General features: G+C 37.2%; 1 protein-coding gene across 1 annotated transcript in view; it reads right to left on the reverse strand.

The window, feature by feature from the left end:
* Positions 1-22,500, reverse strand: part of LOC136836755 (lachesin-like) — a 217,864-nt gene that overhangs the window by 100,774 nt on the left and 94,590 nt on the right. The window lies entirely within an intron of this gene.

Here is a 22,500-nt window from a genome sequence, read left to right on the forward strand (position 1 = left end):
TGTGTGAGCGAGTGAGAACCCAGCGGGGAGGTTGGGGGGGGGAGGTTGACCCCTACTTTCTCATTATTGTCGCCTGTACGCTTACTCCCTAAAGGGACATAAAAAAGGTGTAAAAAAACTCGTAGGCAACGTCTTGGTTGCTATAAGGATCGTGGGGAAGTTCATATCACACCTAATATCAGCTTTATTGTTCTCTACAGATGCTTACAATGGTCATCCTCCCTCCTCTTCCTCCGTCTCCTCCTCCTCCTCCTCCTCCTCCTCCTTGCCCTTATCCTGGGGTTCTCCTCATCTTCATTGCATCCTTCCGTCACTTCCTTCCCCCGTCCTGTTCTTCCCTCTTCAAAGTTGTTCCTCCTCCTCCTCCTCCTTCTCCTTCTCCTCACGTTATTCTTCTTTCCTTAATGTTTTCTTACCCCTTCATACTTTTGAAAGGGCAGGAAAAAGAGAAAAACGCAATTGGGAAGTGAACTTCTTTGAAAAACACTTGCCGAGCTTTCCCCAGAAGACCACAGTGACTATTGTCAGGTTTAAAATGGAGCTCTCGCGATTAATGAAATATATATAAAAAATGTTTTATTGCACATCTTTTTTCCTTAGTTTTCCTGCACAGCATTCTGTGAGTATCAGAAGATATGCCACCACACACGCAGACACATATCTACCTACCTATCTGTCTATCTATCTATCTATACACACACACACACACACACGCACACACACACACACACACACACACACACACATATATATATATATATATATATATATATATATATATATATATATATATATATATATACATACATACACACACACAGCAATGGGGCGGATACTTGAAAATCTTAGCTTGAGATTCATTATCAAGCTCAGTATAAATATGTATATATATATATATATATATATATATATATATATATATATATATATATATATATACATATTATACATATATACATATATGCATATATACATGCGATATTTTCATCTAATGAAGACAACGCCCTCTTAACTTCTCGATTTCTTCACACTTTAAAAATGTTTGTCACTGGTAAGCCTAAATCCAATTTAAGAAAGAAATGAAGATATTCTGATGCCCAGCCGTGGTTTGCGCTCGAGTTCGAGGTATCAGAACAAGGTGATGATAATTACCTTGCCGCAAAGAAGGTTGCAAGTATATTCCTGCTTATAAATACTTATATCTGTCGAATTCAGATACCTTTACAAAAGCTGGAACGGACCCACCACCATCATAGCCAAGCATTAAATTATTTATTGCTTTTTTTGGGCCTTGGGGTTATCAAATAAAAAAAAAAAACATAGGTATCTGGCAAAAGGTGACCAGGAGATTCAAAATATATATTTCAGCCTAAAAAGCAATAGTGATTCATTTCTTTGTTATAGTGATGAAGGTGGATCTATTCCGGGTCTACTAAATGTACCTGGATTCGACAGGTATAAGTATGTATGAGGAGAACAGATTTATACCTTTCTTTATGGCTAGGTAATTACTGTTACTGTGAGGTGTAATGGTTATTTTGGTGGGGAAATCTTGTTCTGGTGGTCCCTAATTTCACCAGCCCTCTTGTGTTTTTTTCTTGTTGGCGAGATGACGTCTGTCATGGGGTGGTTGACAGCGTCAGTCACTCAGTCAGGTTTGGGTAGCAGTCAGAGAGGTTCTGGGCAACACACAGCCAAGAAGGCAGCAGCAGCAGCATGTTTGAATTGCGGGAGGAGGAGCTGGAAGTCACTTTGATGGGCGACAGGTGTGAAGTATCTGGTGACTTCGGCGGGAGGATGAGGACCACTCCGTCTGTATGGTTTTGGATTCTTCACTAGTAACAGCAAGAGGATATTTAGACAGTGAACGACTGTCTCGACGATTCGGCCGAATTCATCTGTATTAAGGATGTGTTCCTGTTTGACAGCTAATTGCTGTTCTCGATGGTTCGACTGGTTTCTGTGTGGTTGGCAGTAATAACTGCCTAGACAATTCTTCGGAATTTGTCTGTTTATTTATTTTGTGCTGCTTTGATGACGTGTCACCGTTATGCTACTAAGGTGTTATTTATTTAATTATGTATTATTATGCTGCCTATTTTTGTCATTGTACTAATGATGCATTGTTGTTATTATGGTGTTTTAGTGTTATTTTATTGTGCCGCCTGTTTTTAGTGTTTAACATGATATTGGTTTGTTTAGTTTTCGTGTGATGTTGCTTGCAAATTGACTGATTCATTTACTCGTTTTAAATGTTATGTAAATGATTACTTCATGTGTTTTTGCCACCCAGAGCCTGAACTCACTTGTATATACTTTATATCATTTTGTATAATAAACTAGTTTTAGGTCATCTGATTGTTTTAAGTTCCAATTCCATTCATTTTTGCTTTTTAGATCCTGCAGAACAAAGAGCGGTTCATTACATTCCTTCGTTCTGATAACCCGGACACGAGTTTGAATCCTGGCTGGGCATCAGAATATCTTCATTTCTTTCTAAATTTGGATCTAGGCTTCGAAGTGATAAGCATTTCCATAGTGTGAAGGAATCAAGAATTAATAGGGCATTATGGTTATTAAATAGAAATAAAATACAAATGGTGAGAAATGACTGCATATATATATATATATATATATATATATATATATTATATATATATATATATATATATATCATATATACATATATATATATATATATATATATATATATATATATATATATATATATATATATATATATATATACATATATATATATAAATATACATATATACATATAAATATACATATAAATATACATATATACATATATATATATATATATATATATATATATATAGATATATATATATATATATATATATATATATATATATATATATATATATATATGTATATATATATATATATATATATATATATATATATATATATATATATATGACTATTTATCACATCACTATTTATCACATCACCGTTTCATATACAATCAGAAAGTTACAAACGTCCTTTAATATCAATTCACTCTACCTCGGAGTAATATATTTTCATATATGTTACGAAGGGGAATTTTTAGTTGATAATAAGTCCACACGTCCCATGGGTCGAACAGCGACGGACGAGGAATCAGGACTACAGTGACACACTAACCATTGTGGCCGAATGGTTAGTGTGTCACTGTAGTCCTGATTCTCCGTCGCTGGTCTGAATTCCTACGGGACGTGGGACTTATTATCAACTAAAATTCCCTTCGGTAACATATATGAAAATATATTACTTCCAGAGCAGAGTAATGGATATTAAAGGGATATTTTCTTGATTATATATTTATATATATATGTATATATTATATATATATATATATATATATATATATATATATATATATATATATATATATATATATATATATATATATATATATATATATATATATATATATATATATATATATATATATATATATATATATATATATATATTAATATATATATATATATATATATATATATATATATATATATATATATATATATATATATATATATATATATATATATATATATATATATATATATATATATATATATATATATATATATATATATATATATATATATGTATATATATATGTGTATATATATATGTATATGTACTAGGTGTTTCAAATTAGAGCCCCCTCCACAGAACAAATGGAAAGTTATGAAGTTTTCTGCTATAGCCTATCTCCAAGTACATTATTTTAAGTTTCTATTAAGCTATTTTTCATTTTACATTTCTTGTATTTTCAGACTGAGTGATGGAGTTAAATACAGCCATGGCTAACGACTCGGAGGAAATCAGATGGATTGACGAAATATGGGCTATAAACTTCAGAGAGGCCACGGATGCTGGCGCATCCTTCATTTCACGTTCCTGGATAGCTAAATACATTAAAAGAGATGAATCCTTTGTTAAAAGAAACTGAAACAAAAATCCATATGAATGTCATTGCAAAAAGAGTGACAATCTTGGAAGGCCTGAAGTCCTTTCTCAGGAGTCAAAAGACATCATAGCTGAGGCAGTGGGTAGACCAAGAAAGTCTTTACGTAAATTGGCGCTTGAACTAGAATAAAAAAGGGGAAAGAAGAGATGTTACAGTGCTGTATATCGTGAGTTGAAAAAATCTGGTATCAAGCCATTTCATGTTATCAGCAAGCCCAACATCACTCAGCAACAGAGAGAAGACTGTGCATGGTTTTGTGGTTCATTTCTTAAAGATTGGGATGAAGCTGACTTTCTCCATGTTGCCGCATCAGATGAATTCTTCATTTACACAGTCAGGTAGCCGAATCATAAAAATGACATCACTTGGGCTGCAAAGTTGGATGATATCAGCGATGATGTGCATTATCACCAAGTTGTGAAATTTCCTGAATTTTTGGGAATTTTTCTCTGTTTCACAGCCAAACAGTTAATGTGGCTCATCAAAGAAAAAGGACAGTCATGGAATGGCGAATACTTCAGAGAGACTGTGCTTACTGGTGGAGTATTTCCTTTCCTCAAAGATCCTGAAAATATGTTATCTGCTAAAGAAGTCACATTTTTGCATGATAAGGAACCATGTTTAAAGGCTCTTCAGACACAGGAGCTGCTTCGAAACAGTAGTATCGATTTCTTCTCATCAAGTGAATTTCCAGGTAGCTCCCCTGACCCTAATGTGTGTGAAAACATTGGTAGTATCTTAAAGTATCATGATGAAGCGTGCACAGTGAAATATGCGACGAGAGGTGACCGAAGGGAAATGGAGTTTGAGTCTCAGTTTTTTTGCGATTTGCTGAAATCATACCCCTCAAGAATGCAGGCTGTGGCACAGGCAGATGGAGGCCACACAAAATATTAAATACTCAGAGAGAAACTTAAATAAATACCTGTTCTGAATTACTTTTGTTTTTGTCCATATCAATTTTAGTTTATGCTGTAGAGTGGGGGGGGGCCTCTAATCTCGAAACACCCTGTATCTATATATGTATAATATATATATATATATATATATATATATATATATATATATATATATATATATATATGACTATTTATCACATCACCGTGATTCATATACAATCAGAAAGCTACAAACGTCCTTTAATATCCAATTCACTCTACCTCGGAAATAATATATTTTCATATATGTTACCGAAGGGGATTTTTTTTTTTTTTTTTTTTTTTTTTAAGTTGATAATAAGTCCACCGTCCCGTGGGATCGAACCAGCGACGGACGAGGAATCAGGACTACAGTGACGCACTAGCGAAATCGGCCACAAGAGGGTATAAGTGAATAACATCTCCCGTCAACTCACCCGTCGAACTCAGGTGTTTTGCGTTTGGAGAAATATCCACCCACCTCTGCCATGTTGACCGTGTAACCTGCGTTTGTCACCGACGTAGCCATATTATGACTATTTATCACATCACCGTGATTCATATACAATCAGAAAGCTACAAACGTCCTTTAATATCAATTCACTCTACCTCGGAAATAATATATTTTCATATATGTTACCGAAATGAATTTTTTTTTTTTTTTTTTTTTTTTTTTTTTTTGTTGATAATAAGTCCACCGTCCCGTGGGATCGAACCAGCGACGGACGAGGAATCAGGACTACAGTTGACGCACTAGCGAAATCAGGCCACAAGAGAGGTATAAGTGAATAACATCTCCCGTCAACTCACCCGTTTTTAACTCAGGTGTTTTGCGTTTGGAGACGATATCCACCCACCTCTGCCATGTTGACCGTGTTTATTGCGTTTTTTATTCTCCTGTAGCCATATTATGACTATTTATCACATCACCGTGATTCATATACAATCAGAAAGCTACAAACGTCCTTTATACATGATCAATTCACTCTACCTCGGAAATAATATATTTTCATATATAATAATTACCGAAGGGGATTTTTTTTTTTTTTTTTTTTTTGATAATAAGTCCACCGTCCCGTGGGATCGAACCAGCGACGGACGAGGAATCAGGACTACAGTGACGCTCTAATAAAATCGGCCACAAGAGAGGTATAAGTGAATAACATCTCCCGTCAACTCACCCGTCGAACTCAGGTGTTTTGCGTTTGGAGACGATATCCACCCACCTCTGCCATGTTGACCCGTGTTGTGCGTTTGCGCACGTAACCATATTATGACTATTTATCACATCACCGTGATTCATAAACAATCAGAAAGACGCTACAAACGTCCTTTAATATCCAATTCACTCTACCTCGAAATAATATATTTTCATATATGTTACCAAGGGGAATTTTTTTTTTTTTTTTTTTTTTTTTTTTTTTTTTTAAATGATAATAAGTCCACCGTCCCGTTATGGATCGAACCAGCGACGGACGAGGAATCAGGACTACAGTGACGCACTAGCGAAATCGGCCACAAGAGAGGTATAAGTGAATAACATCTCCGTCAACTCACCCGCGTCGAACTCAGGTGTTTTGCGTTTGGAGACGATATCCACCCACCTCTGCCATGTTGACCGTGTAGTGCGTTTGTGTCATTGTAGCCATATTATGACTATTTATCACATCACCGTGATTCATATACAATCAGAAAGCTACAAACGTCCTTTAATATCCAATTCACTCTACCTAAAATAATATATTTTCATATATGTTACCGAAGGGAATTTTTTTTTTTTTTTTTTTTTTTAAGTTGATAATAAGTCCACCGTAATCCACAGGATCGAACCAGCGACGGACGAGGAATCAGGACTACAGTGACGCACTAGCGAAATCGGCCACAAGAGAGGAAAACTAAGTGAATAACATCTCCCGTCAACTCACCCGTCGAACTCAGGTGTTTTGCGTTTGGAGACGATATCCACCCACCTCTGCCATGTTGACCGTGTAATCTGCGTTTGTCGCCAAAGAAAACCATATTATGACTATTTATCACATCACCGTGATTCATATACAATCAGAAAGCTACAAACGTCCTTTAATATCCAATTCACTCTACCTCGGAAATAATATATTTTCATATATGTTACGAAGGGGAATTTTTTTTTTTTTTTTTTTTTTTTTTTGATAATAAGTCCACCGTCCCGTGGGGTCGAACCAGCGACGGACGAGGAATCAGGACTACAGTGACGCACTAACGAAATCGGCCACAAGAGAGGTATAAGTGAATAACATCTCCCATCAACTCACCCGTCGAACTCAGGTGTTTTGCGTTTTGGAGACGATATCCACCACCTCTGCCATGTTGACCGTGTAGTGCGTTTTCATCGCGTAGCCATATTATGACTATTTATCACATCACCGTGATTCATATACAATCAGAAAGCTACAAACGTCCTTTAATATCCAATTCACTCTACCTCGGAAATAATATATTTTCATATATGTTACGATATTTTTTTTTTTTTTTTTTTTTTTTTTGATAATAAGTCCACCGTCCCGTGATCGAACCAGCGAGTTACGAGGAATCAGGACTACATGGCGCACTAGCGAAATCGGCCACAAGAGAGGTATAAGTGAATAACATCTCCCGTCAACTCACCCGTCGAACTCAGGTGTTTTTGCGTTTGGAGACGATATCCACCCACCTCTGCCATGTTGAACCGTGTAGTGCGTTTGTCGTTTACTTTTCAAGAATCCATATTATGACTATTTATCACATCACCGTGATTCATATACAATCAGAAAGCTACAAACGTCCTTTAATATCCAATTCACTCTACCTCGGAAATAATATATTTTCATATATGTTACCGAAGGAATTTTTTTTTTTTTTTTTTTTTTTAAGTTGATAATAAGTCCACCGTCCCGTGGGATCAACCAGCGACGGACGAGGAATCAGGACTACAGTGACGCACTAGCGAAATCGGCCACAAGAGAGGTATAAGTGAATAACATCTCCCATCAACTCACCCGTCGAACTCAGGTGTTTTGAAACTTTGGAGACGATATCCACCCACCTCTGCCATGTTGACCGTGTAGTGCGTTTTCTTTTTAGCCATATGATGACTATTTATCACATCACCGTGATTCATATACAATCAGAAAGCTACAAAAATGTCCTTTAATATCAATTCCTCTACCTCGGAAATAATATATTTTCATATATGTTACCGAAGGAATTTTTTTTTTTTTTTTTTTTTTTAAGTTGATAATAAAGTCCACCGTCCGTGATCGATTTTTGTAGCGACGGACGAGGAATCAGGACTACAGTGTCGCACTAGCGAAATCGGCCATCAATGACGAGAGGTATAAGTGAATAACATCTCCCGTCAACTCACCCGTCGAACTCAGGTGTTTTTGCGTTTGGAGGCGATATCCACCCACCTCTGCCATGTTGACCGTGTAGTGCGTTTATCGATATATAATAACCATATTATGACTATTTATCACATCACCGTGATTCATATACAATCAAAAGCTACAAACGTCCTTTAATATCAATTCACTCTACCTCGAAATAATATATTTTCATATATGTTACGAAGGGATTTTTTTTTTTTTTTTTTTTTTTTTTTTTTGATAATAAGTCCACCGTCCCGTGGGATCAACCAGCGACGGACGAGGAATCAGGACTACAGTGACGCACTAAAAAAAAAAAAAAAAAAAAATTCCTTCGGTAACATATATGAAAATATATTATTTCCGAGGTAGAGTGAATTGGATATTAAAGGACGCTTGTAGCTTTCTGATTGTATATGAATCACGGTGATGTGATAAATAGTCATAATATGGTTACGTATATGTGACAAACGCACTACACGGTCAACATGGCAGAGGTGGGTGGATATCGTCTCCAAACGCAAACACCTGAGTTCGACGGGTGAGTTGACGGGAGATGTTATTCACTTATACCTCTTGTGGCCGATTTCGCTAGTGCGCGTCACTGTAGTCCTGATTCCTCGTCCGTCGCTGGTTCGATCCCACGGGACGGTGGACTTATTATCAACTTAAAAAAAAAAAAAAAAAAAATTTCCGGTAACATATATGAAAATATATTATTTCCGAGGTAGAGGAATTGGATATTAAAGGACGTTTGTAGCTTTCGATTGTATATGAATCACGGTGATGTGATAAATAGTCATAATATGGCTACGTATTGCGACAAACGCACTACACGGTCAACATGGCAGAGGTGGGTGGATATCGCCACCAAACGCAAAACACCTGAGTTCGACGGGTGAGTTGACGGGAGATGTTATTCACTTATACCTCTCTTGTGGCCGATTTCGCTAGTGCGTCACTGTAGTCCTGATTCCTCGTCCGTCGCTGGTTCGATCCCACGGGACGGTGGACTTATTATCAACTTAAAAAAAAAAAAAAAAAAAAAAAAAAAAAAAAAATTCCCTTCGGTAACATATATGAAAATATATTATTTCCGAGGTAGAGTGAATTGGATATTAAAGGACGTTTGTAGCTTTCTGATTGTATATGAATCACGGTGATGTGATAAATAGTCATAATATGGTTACGTATCGACAAACGCACTACACGTCAACATGGCAGAGGTGGGTGGATATCGTCTCCAAACGCAAAACACCTGAGTTCGACGGGTGAGTTGACGGAGATGTTATTCACTTATACCTCTTTGTGGCCGATTTCGCTAGTGCGTCACTGTAGTCCTGATTCCTCGTCCGTCGCTGGTTCGATCCCACGGGACGGTGGACTTATTATCAACTTAAAAAAAAAAAAAAAAAAAAAAATTTCCCTTCGGTAACATATGAAAATATATTATTTCGAGGTAGAGTGAATTGGATATTAAAGGACGTTTGTAGCTTTCTGATTGTATATGAATCACGGTGATGTGATAAATAGTCATAATATGGCTACGTGCGACAAAACGCACTACACGGTCAACATGGCAGAGGTGGGTGGATATCGTCTCAAACGCAAAACACCTGAGTTCGACGGGTGAGTTGACGGGAGATGTTATTCACTTATACCTTCTTGTGGCCGATTTCGCTAGTGCGTCACTGTCAGTCCTGATTCCTCGTCCGTCGCTGGTTCGATCCCACGGGACGGTGGACTTATTATCAACTTAAAAAAAAAAAAAAAAAAAAAAAAAAAAAATTAACATATATATGAAATATATTATTTCCGAGGTAGAGTGAATTGATATTAAAGGACGTTTGTAGCTTTCTGATTGTATATGAATCACGGTGATGTGATAAATAGTCATAATATGGTTACGTGTTATGACAAACGCACTACACGGTCAACATGGCAGAGGTGGGTGGATATCGTCTCCAAACGCAAAACACCTGAGTTCGACGGGTGAGTTGACGGGAGATGTTATTCACTTATACCTCTCTTGTGGCCGATTTCGCTAGTGCGTCACTGTAGTCCTGATTCCTCGTCCGTCGCTGGTTCGATCCCACGGGACGGTGGACTTATTATCAACTTAAAAAAAAAAAAAAAAAAAAAAAATTCCCCTTCGGTAACATATATGAAAATATATTATTTCCGAGGTAGAGTGAATTGGATATTAAAGGACGTTTGTAGCTTTCTGATTGTATATGAATCACGGTGATGTGATAAATAGTCATAATATGGTTTTTAAAAGACAAACGCACTACACGGTCAACATGGCAGAGGTGGGTGGATATCGCCTCAAACGCAAAACACCTGAGTTCGACTTATCAAAGAGTTGAAGATGTTATTCACTTATACCTCTCTTTGTGGCCGATTTCGCTAGTGCGTCACTGTAGTCCTGATTCCTCGTCCGTCGCTGGTTCGATCCCACGGGACGGTGGACTTATTATCAACTTAAAAAAAAAAAAAAAAAAAAATGTTCGGTAAACATATATGAAAATATATTATTTCCGAGGTAGAGTGAATTGATATTAAAGGACGTTTGTAGCTTTCTGATTGTATATGAATCACGGTGATGTGATAAATAGTCATAATATGGCTACGTGCGACAAACGCACCACGGTCAACATGGCAGAGGTGGGTGGATATCGCTCTCCAAACGCAAAACACCTGAGTTCGACGGGTGAGTTGACGGGAGATGTTATTCACTTATACCTCTCTTGTGGCCGATTTCGCTAGTGCGTCACTGTAGTCCTGATTCCTCGTCCGTCGCTGGTTCGATCCCACGGGACGGTGGACTTATTATCAACTTAAAAAAAAAAAAAAAAAAAAACAATTCCTGGTAACATATATGAAAATATATTATTTCGAGGTAGAGTGAATTGAATATTAAAGGACGTTTGTAGCTTTCTGATTGTATATGAATCACGGTGATGTGATAAATAGTCATAATATGGCTACGAACGTGCGACAAACGGCACTACACGGTCAACATGGCAGAGGTGGGTGGATATCGTCTCCAAAACGCAAAACACCTGAGTTCGACAGTTGACGGAGATGTTATTCACTTATACCTCTCTTGTGGCCGATTTCGCTAGTGCGTCACTGTAGTCCTGATTCCTCGTCCGTCGCTGGTTCGATCCCACGGGACGGTGGACTTATTATCAACTTAAAAAAAAAAAAAAAAAAAAAAATTTTGGAAAAAAAGCAAGTTCCCCTTCGTAACATATATGAAAATATATTATTTCCGAGGTAGAGTGAATTGGATATTAAAGGACGTTTGTAGCTTTCTGATTGTATATGAATCACGGTGATGTGATAAATAGTCATAATATGGCTGGGCATGACAAACGCACTACACGGTCAACATGGCAGAGGTGGGTGGATATCGTCTCCAAACGCAAAACACCTGAGTTCGACGGGTGAGTTGGACGGAGATGTTATTCACTTATACCTCTCTTGTGGCGATTTCGCTGAGTGCGTCACTGTAGTCCTGATTCCTCGTCCGTCGCTGGTTCGATCCCACGGGACGGTGGACTTAATATCAACTTAAAAAAAAAAAAAAAAAAAAAAATTCCCCTTCGGTAACATATATGAAAATATATTATTTCCGAGGTAGAGTGAATTGGATATTAAAGGACGTTTGTAGCTTTCTGATTGTATATGAATCACGGTGATGTGATAAATAGTCATAATATGGCTACGTGCGACAAACGCACTACACGGTCAACATGGCAGAGGTGGGTGGATATCGTCTCCAAACGCAAAACACCTGAGTTCGACGGGTGAGTTGACGGGAGATGTTATTCACTTATACCTCTCTTGTGGCCGATTTCGTTAGTGCGTCACTGTAGTCCTGATTCCTCGTCCGTCGCTGGTTCGATCCCACGGGACGGTGGACTTATTATCAACAAAAAAAAAAAAAAAAAAAAAAAAAAAAAAAAAAAAAAAAATTCCCCTTCGGTAACATATATGAAAATATATTATTTCCGAGGTAGAGTGAATTGGATATTAAAGGACGTTTGTAGCTTTCTGAATATATATATATATATATATATATATATATATATATCCATCTAGAGGTCAAATAAATTAACTTTATCACATACACAATTGTTCTGTGCATTAGTAGAATTACTGAAAGGAGCGAAGTAAACAACATCTGCAGAACATAAAGCATTATAATCAGACGTTGGCAGTTGCCAGACACTGTTGGGAAAATGATCATAAAATAGACCGGGAAAATATGAGTTTTCTGTACAGGAACACCAACAAACCGCCCAGACTGGTTGTAGAGAACTCCTTCATAACTTACGCCAACAACACAATGGCAGGGAACACCGGAAACGGCTTTGAAGACAGCATACCTAGAAAAATTGTATACTCCACAGTAGCAAGGAAATGAAGGAAAAACGCAAGAGAACGCACGGAAAACGGACACCTGGAAGAAGGCAGCAGAGAAAGACCAAGATCATGAGGGGGTGGGGGTCACACAGGAGGAGCTAGGCGATTATAGGATTAAAAGTACCCAGCACACAGATATAAATACAACTGGACTACGCGTCTCCTCATTGTATGGATACTTGACAATGTGGACTGTTTGTCCAAGAAGGCTTGTAACTTTTTTGGAATAAATACTCCATTAGATACCATCCAGTTTGAATGAGGTCCTTTTAGCAATGTATATATATATATATATATATATATATATATATATATATATATATATATATATATATATATATATATATATTTCTCTCCTCCTTCTCCTTTCCTGTTGTAAACTTGATGTGTTCATTTAGTTTATTTATGTTTTCTAGGAACTTGTGAAGATCTTTCCTTTCTCCCTTATAAATAATCAAGATGTTATTCACGTATCTTTCCCATTTTATGATATTTAATTTCTTTTTATTTAAATTGCCCACTTCTTCCATTTCAAACCATTCCATAAAGATATTAGCTAGGATTGTCGAAAGAATCGAACCCATGGCCACGCCATATTTTTGTATATAATGGTTTCCGTTCGCCCCACTTGAACACATTAACGCTGAGGGCCACTGACAACAATTTTATCAAAACGCCATGATCTAAGTCGCATGTATAAACCCCTTCCTCCATATTCTTTTTTATTACTTCCATTGCCGTATTGACTGGTACGTTGGTAAATGGGGAAGTTACTTCCAAACTCGCAAATCTACAATCTTTTGCGTTGATTTTAGATAATTCATCTATAAGGTTCATGTTTTGTTTTAAATACCCTTCAAATACTAAACCCACCCATTTTCCCATTATGTCGGAAAGAAATTCCCCCAGCCTCCTCTCCGGTGATCTCGTCGATGCCACGATTGGTCTTAGCAGGCACCCTTCCTTAAGGATCTTGGGACTACCATAAATATATGTGACCTCTGGACTTTCCCCTGATTTTACTCTATGTTCTAATTCTTTTATTTTGGTTTTGTCGTGGATTTTTGTCAAAGCTTCCCTTACTTTATTTTTTTATTAAAATTGCATTGTTCCCCCAAATGTCCGGTTTTTTGTTGCAAGCCTCATCTGTGTTTTCATTGTTTAGCAATTGTTCTAACTACTCTCGTAATCTATGGCATCCATTACTACTACCGCCCCCGCTTTGTCTGCCTTACAAATCTTCATGTCCTTGTATTTTCCTAATCTATAAAGGGCCTTACGTAACCTCTCCGGAAACACGAATCTGTTCACCCTAACACCCGCCCACATGCCACCCCTACAAAAAGCTGCTTCATCCCCACAACAATTGATACATACATATGTTCTCCAGTCATAGGAAAGAAATAAAAATGGGAATAATGACAAGGTTAGCCATTAGGGCTTATAGGATTTGCAGTCCCGAATTCTTAGATAAAGAGCTGGAATACCTGAGGGAGAGTTTTAGGAGATTAGGATACCCTAAGTACTGGTGGGAGCAGGCGCACATCAAGGCAAGAAAAAACTATTTTGGGGAGAGGGAAAGGATAGAAAAGGAACATTTGGTAGGGAAGAAAATAATTACAGTACTGGACATCAGCACACAACAGGAAGCTAGATAATTTCAAATTAATAGGTAACTACAAAAACATCATAAGGAATAAAATAGTTAGAAGCAAAAAGTCGGTAGAGGGGGAAAAGATAAGAGGGGGCTATATGTGGCAGTGTGTCTAGACAGTGAAGATGGGTAGTATGGCGAAACTGGCAAATCCTGTAAAGAACAAAGCAAACAACACATGCAGAACATAAGACATTATAATCAGACATTGGCAGTTGCCAAACATTGTTGGGAAAAAGACCACAAAATAGACTGGGAAAAATATGAGTTTTTTGTACAGGAACACCAACAAAATGGCCAGATTGGTTGTAGAGAACGACTTCATAACATGCACTAACAACACAATGGCAGGGAACACCAGAAACGGCTTTGAAGATAGCTTATCAAGAAAAATTGTACATTTCACAGTAGCAAGGAAACAAACTAAAAACGCAAGAGGATGCACGGGACACGGACTCCTGGATGAAGATGCGGGAAGAGAAAGACTAAGGTCACGAGGGTAGTGTTACACAGGAGGGAGGAAGAAGGCAATTATAGGATTAAACTACCCAGCACACAGATATAAATACAACCGGACTATGCGTCTGGTCATTGTACGGATGCTTGAGAATGAGGACAGTTTGTCCTAGAAAGCTTGTAACATTTTTGAATAACTATCTCCATTAGAATACCATCCAGTTTGAATGAGGTCCTTTTAGTGATTGTCATATATATATATATATATATATATATATATATATATATATATATATATATATATATATATATATATATATATATATATATGTGTGTGTGTGTGTGTGTGTGTGTGTGTGTGTGTGTATATATATATATATATAATATATATATATATATATATATATATATATATATATATATATATATATATATATATATATATATATATATATATATATATTATATATATATATATATATATATATATATATATATGCTATTCAATTTCTCTCTTATGCAATTTCTATTGAAATCAATGGCATTGTTTGCAGATACTATATTCTTATCAAGACTTTGAATCAGTCTATATCTCTTCTTTTTCTCCTCTGGCAAGCTTCTCAGGAATAAGGAAAAATTATTCAAGATTCTTTCCAATTACTTTTTCTTTTTCTAGTCGATGGACCTTTTCACCTCTCGACAGCATCATCAGGACTTGATTACAAATTGACATACAATGTTTTTATTACTTCATGCAGACATTTGAATTTCAAACATGATGTCACTGGGGTGCTGAATTTCTGTTGGACAGCAGGTCTCATTCTCTTGGTGGCAGTATGGGCAGCAGCATGGGCACTCCTGGTGCTCTATAAAACACATCACATGCTGCGGCTTGCAGGCAAGGGGGTGGGCAAGGGAATGATTCCCGTCTCTAGCTGATAGCCTTGATTTGCTTCATTGTTGGTAGTCGTGTCCAGGGGTGTTCTGTCTCTCGTGATTCCCCTTGGTTTCTCATGGATGTCCTGTGGTTTACTTGAGAAAGGGAGGATGAAGTCCATGTTCCTCTGTATATTTAATGCAGACTGTTGTTGATTTACACTGACAGCTTCTGCTATTTGCACTCTGTGGAATGAAACTTCTCTGTGTACGATCTCTGTGCTTTCTAATAGCTCCTCTAGTGTTGGATTACAGTTATGGTCATATACATAACATACATAACATTGAAATATTGCCCACTGGTTGAGGTGAGCTTGCAATCACCTGTGCCAAATGGTAGTGATGCGACCGATGTAGTAATTGCTAAGGGCTTGACATGTCCCTTCGGTACATTTAAACTTGTACACTACGTCGATCGACTCCTACATCTCTCTACAGGGGCCTGGGCTATTTCACATTTCAAGGGTGCTGACTAGGTTCAGGAGGCAGCAGACATGCAAAGCAATCCTCTCAACAGGATTTGTAGCTCTCGTACAGCTGGCAATTATTCTCTTCATGACCTTGACCTCATCCTTGAACTGGCTGTGATATGCAGCTTTGTAATACAATATGATGTTTCTCAGTGGGGTAGGCAACGTCACTGGTATGCTGGCATACACATCCAACTATTTTCATATGCGACCTTCTACTAGATTCCTGTCATATCTGTTATTAGTTAGGAGCTGCCTAACATGCTCGAGCTTTGCGTGAGTAGCTTTCCATGTGGAACAATGCATAATCGCACATTTCAGGTATGCAACTACCACAGAGCATTTGTAAGTGTCAGGGCACTCCCCACAGGTGTTAAGACACCAACCCACATTAGTTACCTTTTGGTATACGGTAGTATTGTACATGTCCCCTTTCTTCTCCATATTTTCATCCAAGAAGGGAAACTGGCCTTCACAACTTATGAAGTTTAGGCTAGAGTTCCTCTTCAAGGTATACTGTAGGTAGGTGGCTTCTTTGTCAGTATTGATAGCAATGAAGCTATCAGCTACCATATATATTGGGCATGTATCTTGTGTTTCGGATAGGAATTAAACGTTCTTTCCTCAGCATCTGCCATATACATAATGGCAAATTGGATTCCAAAAGGGGATCCAATGGCGACACCATCTACCTGATGGTGATAATAGAGCTATGGAACTGCCTGTGATCATTGGAGACTATGGCCCAGGGCACTGTTATGGCACTGTTACAGCACTGTCAAGACCAATAAAGCTGGCAACCTGTTGTGTCATATAACTGCCCAAGATAATTTTCCAACTTATGAAATAGCCAAGACTGAATATGATCATACTCCCTACATCCCTAGCGGGTATTCAGTGGTTTCCCCGAGCCCTGCCATCGCATCGCTGTATTAAGAAAGTCTATTCATGAACATGCCAATGAATGAAACCATCGATATTATTTTAAGGAGAGTCTATTATATGGATACCACACCCCTTGACATACCAGAAGATGCCCTTCAATGTTTTCTCCTAATCTACACCAAGGAGGCCCCCCTTCCTATCACATAGGGGTGACCTCTTTCAACAGGTAGTTGGTGTTGCAATGTGATCCCCCTTTGGTGTCCTATTTGCCAATATGTACATGGTAGATGTTGGGGAAAGGACCTTTAGTTCATATCCGAAACCAAAGATATATGCCCAACATATAGATCATATCTTCATTTCCAGTGATACTGATGAAGAAACCATCCACCTACAGTATGCCTTGGAGAGGAACACTAGCCTAAGGTTCTCTATTGACTATGGTGTTGAAGGCCAACTTCCCCTCTTTGATGTAAATGTGGAGAAGAGAGGGAACAGGTACAATACTACCGTGTATCAAAAGGCAACTAATGTGGGTTAATGCCTTAATGCCTGTGAGGGGTGCCCTGACAGGCTCTGTGGTAGCCATATACATGCAAAAACATGCAATTACACACTGTTCCACACAGAAAGCTACTCACACAGAGCTTGAATGTGTTAAGGCAGCTCTTAACTAATAATTGATGCAACATCAATCTAATTGAAGGTTGCATATGAAGACAGTTGGACTTGTATGCCAGCATACCAGTGACGATGCCTACCTCACTGAGAAACATCATATTGTATTGCAAACCTGCATATCACAGCCAGTTCAAGGATGAGGTCAAGGCCATGAAGGGAATAATTGCCAGGTATGACACCAATGAACCATAAGAAGAGAATTTCCTTACATGCCTACTCCACCTGAACCTAGTCAGCACCCCTGTAATGCAAAATAGCAAGGACCCCCTGTAAAGAGGTGTGGGAGACAACCAATGTAGTATACAAATTTAAATGTATTAAAGTGACATGTCAAACCCTCAGCAATTACCACTCTGCTCACTGCAACCAAGGGACAATATTTCATCACTATCTAGACGACAGTAAACCAATGCTGAAAGGACTATCAGAAAGCACAGAGATTGTGCACAGAGAAACCCCGTTTCACAAATTGCAGGACTACAGTGGACGCCTTAATCCACACGGCCGTGGATTAAGGCGTCCACTGTAGTCCTGAGTTCGTGTCCTTCGTTGGTTCGAGCCCACGGGACGACGAACTTATTATCAACTAAAAAATTCCCCTTCGGTAACATATATGAAAATATATTATTTCCGAGGTAGAGTGAATTGGATATTAAAGGGCGTTTGTAGCTTACTGACTGTATATGAATCACGGTGATGTGATAAAAGTCATATATATATATATATATATATATATATATATATATATATATATATATATATATATATATATATATATATATATATATATATATATATATATATATATATACACACACACACAGTATATATATGTATATATAGGAATGTGTGTGTGTGTATACGTGTCTTGTGCGTAGGCGCCGGCGCGCCCATAAAAGTACTTATTTTCTTCAAAATTTCGAGTGCATCCTCTAATGGCCCAGTTCTTTATAACGTAAATTTCGTATCCGGACTCATTTCTAAAGCCTTCGAAATCATCTTCACCAAAAGCTTTGATTTCGTCTTGCGAAAGATAAACAGATAAGAAGAGACTCTCATAACATTTACTCCATCTATGGCAGAAGAATTAAGTCCTGAAGGAAGTGAGCGGTGTCGAGGAAAGAGTCGACCCCGTGCAAGAGGAAGAACAGGCACACACGAGGAAATATTTCTGCCTGGGAACTCTTCTGAGGGTTTGTCCTCGCCGAGAGTCTCTGTGGCCGTTGGTCGGGAATTTTCAATAAAGACGTCGCTTCTAGGCTTTAAGGAACACCACACGCTGCGAACGAAAGCTCATCCCGCCAATAAACATTCAACTTTATTTGATATGTCTTGTATTCTCCTTCCTTGATTCCTTCTTCCTTGGTTCCCCTTCCGTTGAAAAACCTCATTTTTAATTCATTTCAGAATAAATGGAGCCTTTTCCTCGGCCCAAATGTGTGATATTTCATTTTCTTTCTCGCATACACCTCTTCCACTTTATTACCATTCACAACTTTTCTTTTTTTTTTATTACAGACCGAGAAATGAGAGCTCGCACTCCTCTTCCATCAAGCGTCGTGAATAAAGAAAATATTCATTGGAATGACGAACGTGATTGCGATGGCGCTCGAACTGAAAGAGGCTGATCAATTTTAGGGAAGAAATCTGTCAAAGAGCTTTCTTCTTATCATATTCGTTCTCAGGATTCTCTTCAGTACGGCGGAAGCCTTTTCAAGCTATTCTAAATTAGCCACGTGGGTAGAGAGAGAGAGAGAGAGAGAGAGAGAGAGAGAGAGAGAGAGAGAGAGAGAGAGAGAGAGAGAGAGTGCAAAAACAATCTAGAAAGAGAAAAACTGCACAAGGTGAAACATGTGATAAATGAGAAAATTCTAGTAAGGCGACGACATTTTTGAAGAAGGTGTACTATGACGATTGTCAATTTCCCTTTTTTTTTTTTTTTTTGCTAATTGGGGAAAGTTACAGGATGAAGACAAGAAATGCAAAAATTCATTGCGTAAGTTAGCGATGTACTAGTAGCTATGTCTATGTCATGAGAGCACGCAGAATGATAACAAAATCGCCCAAGATCACAATTCACGGGAGCAGCATTGCAATTACTATTGTTATACAACCATTATTATAATTTCAAATGTCACATACGAAGGTCACAAGATTATGGGCTACACATCTTCCTGAAACTTCATAAATATTTGCGTGTACATAAGAGGACCTGTTATATATAATTTCCTTTGCGGCTTAAGATTTAAAGGTTTAAAAAAGTCGAGAGTGAAAAATACACACTACTATACAAAGTCAAGTGTTAAAAACCTAGTATCCAGCTGTCATCGCTGACATGGGCTCATTTTGATTCTTCATGAAGAAGACCCTTCTCCTTCATGCTTATATGTGTGTGTATATATATATATATATATATATATATATATATATATATATATATATATATATATATATATATATATATATATATATATATATATATATATATATATATATATATATATATATATATATATATATATATATATATATATATATATATATATATATATATATATATATATATATATATATATATATATATCTATATATATATATATATATATATATATATATATATATATATATATATATATATATATATATATATATATATATATATATATATATACATATATATATATATATATATATATATATATATATATATATATATATATATATATATATATATATATATATATATATATATATATATATATATATATATATATATATATGTATGTATATGTATATATATATGTATGTATGTATGTATGTATGTGTGGGGGTGTGTGTGTGTATGTGCTAGCATAACTCTGAAATGCATTGAGCAGTTTCAACAAAACTTGGTATACATATGACTTACTATCTAGAAATCAGCACTGTTGGGGTAAGGCATCACTGGCACCAAAGGGCACCAAGGGGGAGGGGGGGGGAGGAAAGGGCTTCCCTGAAACGTGGCAGGTTCTCACCGTGAAACGGGGCTGGTTATGCCGATAGACTCGGTAACTTTATGAATTTTTCATACCTAATTTCGGCATACATATGACTTACTATCTGGAAAAGAATACTGTGGGGGTAAGACATCAATGGCACCAAAGGGGGTGGGTGTCGGAAAGGGGTGACAGAGAGAGAGAGAGAGAGAGAGAGAGAGAGAGAGAGAGAGAGAGAGAGAGAGAGAGAGAGAGAGAGAGAGAAAGTTTGTCAGTTGTCATTTACAGTTTCCCTGGCAGTGCCGGATTGGACAGCTAATATATATATATATATATATATATATATATATATATATATATATATATATATATATATATATATATATATAACAATAAATAGCCAGATCAACACAGACCGTTAGAGAAGGTGGATCCGAATACAAAATATAAAAAATATAAATATGGAGAAAATGAAGTTGTCTAATCATGTGATTCGCAGGTAACTGATGACACAGAGCCAACGCGAGTGAAATCGGAAAGTTTTAACCTAACAGCTAAAACGAGGCAGCCTGAGAGAAGTTCAAAAGGTCGATATAAGCCTTCTACATAATACTGATTATGTATCCATGCATTTATTTTTCTCAGTATGTAACAGCTATATTCTAAGAGTAACAAACTCCAAGTTTAGACTTGACTTCGTCCAGCCTGGAGTCCCGCTCTCACCAGTGGCCCCTCAGTAACTGTGGGGAATGAAGGCAGCTTGGATCAAAATATTAGACAGCACATACTTCCGTCATTTTCACTAAGAGAAGAAATCAGGGAGAATCTGTCTGTTTGTCTGTTTGTTAGTCTGGGTCAAACCTTGTAACTGACCGTTTTTCCAATGGTGGCTTTAGGATTATGCTGATTGACAGATATGTTTATCTCAGTGGCGTAATTATCAGAAGTGCCTATATTTTCACAGACTTTGGACTACATAATAGTTGGAACATCTGTGAATATGAGGTCTAATCTGTTATAAAAAATGTGCGTGTGTGCCTCGATTAGCTGGACAAAATCGGAGGATACACAGAATTCGAGAGCAGACCGGCCATGTTGATCTGTGTAATTTGAATTTAGCCACTCACTGTGCTTTGCATTGCAGTCTCCACAAATAACGAATGAAGCTTTTGAATCCTGTGACTGAGCCATACCAACCCTTTTCAAAAAGAGCCATAGAATCGTCGATATTTGGATTGCGATAAACAGCAAATATGTAGATAATAAAGAACTTACAGAAGATTTTAAAACAAAGAACTTTATGGCAACTGCACTCCAAATTTTCTGACGATAAATAGGTCGTCCGGACTTCGTGTATACAGCCATACCTTTTCGTGAGATGTTACGACGATAAATAAAGTTAGGGCCATGAAATCCCGGGGTTAAAAACTCAACCTTTGACTCGTTACTGCCTACAAGTCTCGAATAAAAACATCAAATCGTAGTTACGGGCACAACTCTGGAGATAAAAAAAATTTTACCTTAAGCCCCGAATATTTGAGTAATGTACTTTACAATTTTTCTTACTGTAATGAGTAACAGGCCCGGGATTCAACTCAAAGTCTCCCGAAAGAATTAAAATCAAAAACATAAAATCGGTATCAAAAGTAATAAACAGACTCATAACAACAGTAACATGGTAAAAATCAACAGAATAATAAACAAATAAACAACGATACCAT

Source organism: Macrobrachium rosenbergii, chromosome 56 (assembly GCF_040412425.1).
Source record: "Macrobrachium rosenbergii isolate ZJJX-2024 chromosome 56, ASM4041242v1, whole genome shotgun sequence".
Lineage (NCBI taxonomy): Eukaryota > Metazoa > Arthropoda > Malacostraca > Decapoda > Palaemonidae > Macrobrachium > Macrobrachium rosenbergii.